Raw genomic sequence first — 6,000 nt, forward strand, 5'->3', positions numbered from 1 at the left:
GTGGTCAAGGCATCTGACAGATGACATTTTAAGCCTTAATAAAATTATGGTTCAAAATCACAGGGGACTTAACCAGCAGTTGGATTGCTGTTACCTGTGGAAGCTGGGACAACACTGAAAAATGTGCGTGAAAGTCCGCACATCTTAAAATTGCTGAATTGGAAAACATGCTCTAGAAGATGAGGAATAGAATAGGATAACAGAGTTGGAAGGGACCTTGGAGGTCTTCTAGTCCAGTGGTCCCCAACCTTTTTATCGCCGCGGACCAGTCAGCCTTTGATAATTTTACCGTGGCCCACTGAGCGCGCGCAGGGGTGGGTGGGCGTTGTTCGCGACCCTGCGCCCCTGCCTGCCCACCCCACTCTGTCCACAGGGCTCCCGTGAAGCAGTTCTGGGCACTAGCCCAGAGGGCGGTCATTGGTCGGCGTCCTTCAGAGATGTGGGGAAAGGTGCATGAGCCTGTTCAGGGTGTCGAAGTTCCGGAACGCCGAGGCCAAAGTGGCCCGCAAGGAGGTGGGTGGGCGGGCGTGGTCGTCAGCCGTGCTTACCTTCGGATCGTCTCCCCGGTGAACCGCCGCCCCCACCTGCCGGGACGGGCGGCGGTTCCCTCCTCGCCCTCTCCCCACGGTGGGCTCCATGGGGAGGAAGGGAGCGGCTCTGTCCTCGGCCTCTCGGCGATCCCACTGAAGAGGAACGCCGGCGCTTCCGGAGGCCCGCCCGGCTGCCGGCTGAGCCGTGCTCGCGTGGGCGCCTCCCGAGACACGGTCAGGCCTCGCCCAGGGGAGCCGCGGCCGCCCTCCCGGCTACTTCTTGGCCACGGGGCAGCTCCGACGAGCCGAAGGGAAGTCGCCGGAACTGCATCCAGGGAAGCCTCGCCCTGCAAATTAGCCGGTCGGGGGGCGAGCAAGGCGGCTTCCCCAAGAGCCCCTCGCTGCGATGAGGCTGGCTGGGCTGGGACCGTATGCCCGCTGCCAACTGGGCTGGGGCCACTCGGCAGGTGCCTTGTCGCTTTCGTTGCAGCCGGAAAGCGGAGCTGCCGGGGTTCGTAGGCCATGCAGCAGCGGGGGATGCGCCGAGCATCGCATGTGGCGAAGCCGGAGCCCTGGCTAGGGAGGGCGGGTTAGCCCTCCTCTCGGCTCCGGAAAAAGCTTCGAAGAGCCTCTTCAAGCGGAGCCGCCTTGGCCGCTGAAGCTTCCGGCTGCAGAGGAAGCGCCCGAAGGGCTTTTTCTGCGAGGCTCCCATTCTCTGCGTTGACGCCTGTTTTGTTCTCGGGGCTTCCGTTTCCCCGCAGCGGGGCCGCCTGGGACAGTGAACACCCGGCTTCCGCGGCCCGGTGCCAGGTACTCCACGGCCCGGCACCGGTCCGCGGACCGGGGGTTGGGGACCACTGTTCTAGTCTAACCCCCTGCTTAGGCAGGAAACCCTACACCACTTCAGACAAAGGGTTATCCAACATCATTTTAAAAACTTCCAGTGTTGAAACATTCACAACTTCTGGTGGCAACTTCTGTTCCACTGATTCATTGTTCTCACTGTCAGGAAATTTCTCCTCGGTTCTAAGTTGCTTCTCTCCTTGATTAGTTTCCACCCATTGCTTCTTGTTCTACCCTCTGGTGCCTTGGAGGATAGCTTGACTCCCTCTTCTTTGTGGCAACCCCTGAGATATTGGAAGATGCTATCATGTCTCCCCTGGTCCTTCTTTTCATTAAACTACACCTACCCAGTTCCTGCAACCGTTCTTCATATGTTTTAGCCTCCAGTCCCCTAATCCTCTTTCTTGCTCTTCTCTGCACTCTTTCCAGAGTCTCCACATCTTTTCTACATCGTGGCAACCAAAACTGGATGCCATATTCCAAGTGTGGCCTCACCAAGGCCTTATAAAGTGGTATTAACCCTTCACGGGATCTTGATTCCATCCCTCTGTTGATGCAGCCTAGAACTGTATTGGAGTTCCCAATTTTAGCAACTTTAAGACGTGTGGACTTCAACTCCCAGAATTCCCCAGTCAAAACGTAATAGACACACGTACAGACATGGCCACATAACTACATTTTGGCTGCTGGGCAACCAGCCTGCATTTACCATGTCGTAGCTGGCAATGGGTTCCCTTAACAACCACAGCATTCAATTACCAACCGTCACAAAAAGAGGTCAAATTGGACACAGTTCTGTGGCGATCCACTTTGTGACCAGCACGACTTAGGTCTGAAATTGTGGGTTCCATTATGGTTATAGGTCTAGGACTAAGACCTGTCACAGGGGAAGCCTTGAGCCATGCATCTTCTCCAAAGATGGGGAATGGGCCACTAGTATATAAAAATAAGAGCAACCCCACTCCCTCCGAACACTGATGGCGTTACCCAGTTGAGTAATGAAACATCTATAAGAGAACCACCAAGCTCAGAGAGCACCAAGGACCCCACAGTCATTGCTCTCCTCCTCCTCCTCCTCCCCTTCCTCTCCACAAACCCCACTCCCTTCTAGCACTGATGGTACAACCTCGTTGGGTAATGAAACATCTGCAAGAAAACAACCACTCAGAGAGCACCAAGGACCCCCACGGTTCTCCTCCTCCTCCTCCTCCTCCTCCTCCTCCTCCTCGCAAATGCCACTCTCTTCTAGCACGGATGACATTACCTAGTTCGGTAATGAAACGTCTGCAAGAAAACAAGCAAGCTGAGAGAGCACTAAGGACCCCACAGTCCTCCTCTTCACAATCCCCACTCCCTTCTAGCACTGATGATGTTCCCTAGTTGGGTCATGAAACGTTTCTAAGAAAATAACCAAGCTCAGGGAAATATCAAGGATTTCACAATCTCCTCCTCCTCCTCTTCTTATTCCTCCTCCTCCTCCTCCTCCTCCTCCTCCTCCTCCTCCTCCTCCTCCTCCCTGCAAGTGCCACTCCCTTGTAGCACAGATGATGCTACCTAGTTGGGTCATGAAACGTTTGTAAGAAAATAACCAATCTCAGGGAAATATAAAGGATTTCACTATCTCCTCCTCCTCCTCCTCCTCCTCCTCCTCCTCCTCCTCCTCCTCCCTGCAAGTGCCACTCCCTTCTAGCACTGATGATGTTCCCTAGTTCGGGTCATGAAACGTTTGTAAGAAAATAACCAATCTCAGGGAAATATAAAGGATTTCACTATCTCATCCTCCTCCTCCTCCTCCTCCTCCTCCTCCTCCTCCTCCTCCTCCTCCTCCTCCTCCTCCCTGCAAGTGCCACTCCCTTCTAGCACTGATGATGTTCCCTAGTTCGGGTCATGAAACGTTTGTAAGAAAATAACCAATCTCAGGGAAATATCAAGGATTTCACAATCTCCTCCTCCTCCTCCTCCTCCTCCTCCTCCTCCTCCTCCTCCTCCTCCTCCTCCTCCCCCCCCCCTGCAAATGCCACTCCCTTGTAGCACAGATGATGCTACCTAGTTGGGTCATGAAACGTTTGTAAGAAAATAACCAATCTCAGGGAAATATAAAGGATTTCACTATCTCATCCTCCTCCTCCTCTTCTTATTCTTCCTCCTCCTCCTCCTCCTCCTCCTCCTCCTCCTCCTCCTCTTCCTCCTCCTCCTCCCCCCCCCTGCAAATGCCACTCCCTTGTAGCACAGATGATGCTACCTAGTTGGGCAGTGAAACATTGCAAGAAAACAACCAAGCTCAGAGACCACTAAGGACCCCACAGTCCTCCTCCTCCTCCTCCACAATCCCATTCCCTTCTAGCACTGATGTTGTTACCTAGTTGGGTCATGAAACTGCAAGAAAAGAGCCAAGCTCAGAGAGCACCAAGGACGTCATAGTTTTCCTCATCCTCTTCCTCGTCTCCCCCGCCCCCCACCCAACACCATCTCATTCCCTTCTAGCATGGATGATATTACCTAGTTGGTTAATGAGACGTCTTCAAAAAATAAAAAACCCAACCGAGCTCAGAGCACCAAGGACCCCCACAAGCGGGAGCATTTTCTGCGTAAGCCATATCTGATCTTTTTATTTATTTATTACATTTGTACATTGCCAGTTTGCCACCCCCCCAAAAAAAAAACCCTTAGAACTTGGGCCTATGTCAGGCTGCTTCAAAACTATGTTATAACTCTCATCACAGCCTTCCAAGATGTTAGCCTTTCACCCCCCCCAAATTTGCTGCATTGACTTGATTTTATTAATTGCTTTTAGGCTGTTGATGTGTTTGTGCAAATTTCCCTTCACTTGAAAAACATTTCATTAACCTCTGTCGACTTAAAAAAAAAAGTGTCATTGCATTTTAATTTTTTAGGGCTGCATTATCATTCAAGTCATCGTTTTATCTGAGGCCGGATAATTGCCGCTAATGTCATTTTACGATACCGTAATCTGGAGTCTGGCCTAATCACCTAATGTGGTCATTCCGTCTGGAAATGACACTTGGGGGGGAAAATAACGAATTTCTCTCTTTCTGTGTCATCATCCTACGACTGGCAGACTTGAGTCTGTTTGAGAAACTGCTAAGAATATTTTAGACGGAGATCAATGCAGCCTCCGGTTAGATTAATTTTTTTTTATACCTGATCTAACGAAGAGATCGGACAGGTTAAAAACACATACAGGTGTTTTGCCCCGCCAGTAGATTCGGACACTGAGAAGGTTGGGGAAGAACCTGGGCCAGTCCTGGAGTCTGGGGAAGGCTCTGAGGAGGGCTCTGTGTTGGAGGCAGAGAGGGGGCCAGAACCGTCCGACAGTTATCAGCTGCCTTCGGAGTCGGACATCAGTGGGGCAGAAGAACAGCTGGAGCCTGTTCCCAGTGTGCGCATGCGCAGAGCTGCCAGACGAAGGGAACAGCTAAAGAACAGGAGTCGACTTGGGAGTAAGGCAACAGATGGACGGTGAATGGCCCCTCCCAGAGGAAATAAAAGAGGAGTAAAAGGGGAGTGGAGTTTGCAGGAGACAATTAGTTTGCTTAATGATTTTATTAACAATTGGTTCGTGACTCTCCGAGACTCCTTGCCAAGATTTGCAGAGATCGGCCTGGCTCTCCAAGCCAGATAAGGTCTGTGACTGTAAATCCTCCCTCGAAAGACTTCGCTGGATGTGAATGAAGAGAATTCACAATGAATTAATAAAAGAGTTTTTTTGTCACATGTGTGCAAGGCGCACTTGCCATGCGAAAGTATCCCATTCTATATAATCGCTGCATTTTTGACGCAGTGCACATGTGCACACGGCATGCAAATCTATCCCGTCCTATGTAATCGCTGCGTTTTTGACACACCGTGCGTGCGCGCAAGGCATGCATGCTCACAGTTTCGATTCTGGGCGAACCGGTTGTTAAATGATGTGAAGGCCACCTCTGTTTAAACTGCATTGACTTCACATCTTTGGAACAACTTCCAAAGTCCCACAACGGATAACTGGATGCAAAAGTTCTTATTAGCAGAGCTGGCTGAATCGACTGTTTGGGTTAAAGAAAAGAATACAATTAATTTTGTTTTTATATATTCTGGACTTTGTGCTTGAGGTGGAACAAAAAAAAAAGAAAGAAACTTTGATTTTAGATTTTGCTGATTCGATAGGTGTGTGGTTACCGGTAGTGCTCGACTTAAAATAGTTCCCTTAGTGACGGTTCGAAGTTGGGAAAAAGTGACTTATGACTGTTTTTCACATTTACGACCATTGCAGCATCCCCAAGGTCATGTGATCAAAATTCAGACGCTTGGCAACCGACTCCTAATTATGACGGTCGCAGTGTCTCAAGGTCACGAGATCTTCTGACAAGCAAACATAGACTCCCTTAACAACTGTGTTACTAACTTAAACAGCTGCAGTGATTTGCTTAACAACTGTGGCAAGAAAGGTCCTAAAATGGGGCAAAACTCACTGAACAAATGTCTTGTTTAGCAGCAGAAATTGCGGTCGTATGCCGAGGACTACTGTACTGACTTGACGACTTTATTTTCTACGCTAAAAAGAGTCGGAAATCAATGATTTCCTTTTCCTTTCCCCTTTTTTTCCTCCTCCTCTTTCCTTTTTCCT

Source organism: Thamnophis elegans, chromosome 9 (genome assembly GCF_009769535.1).
Source record: "Thamnophis elegans isolate rThaEle1 chromosome 9, rThaEle1.pri, whole genome shotgun sequence".
Taxonomy (NCBI): Eukaryota; Metazoa; Chordata; class Lepidosauria; order Squamata; family Colubridae; genus Thamnophis; species Thamnophis elegans.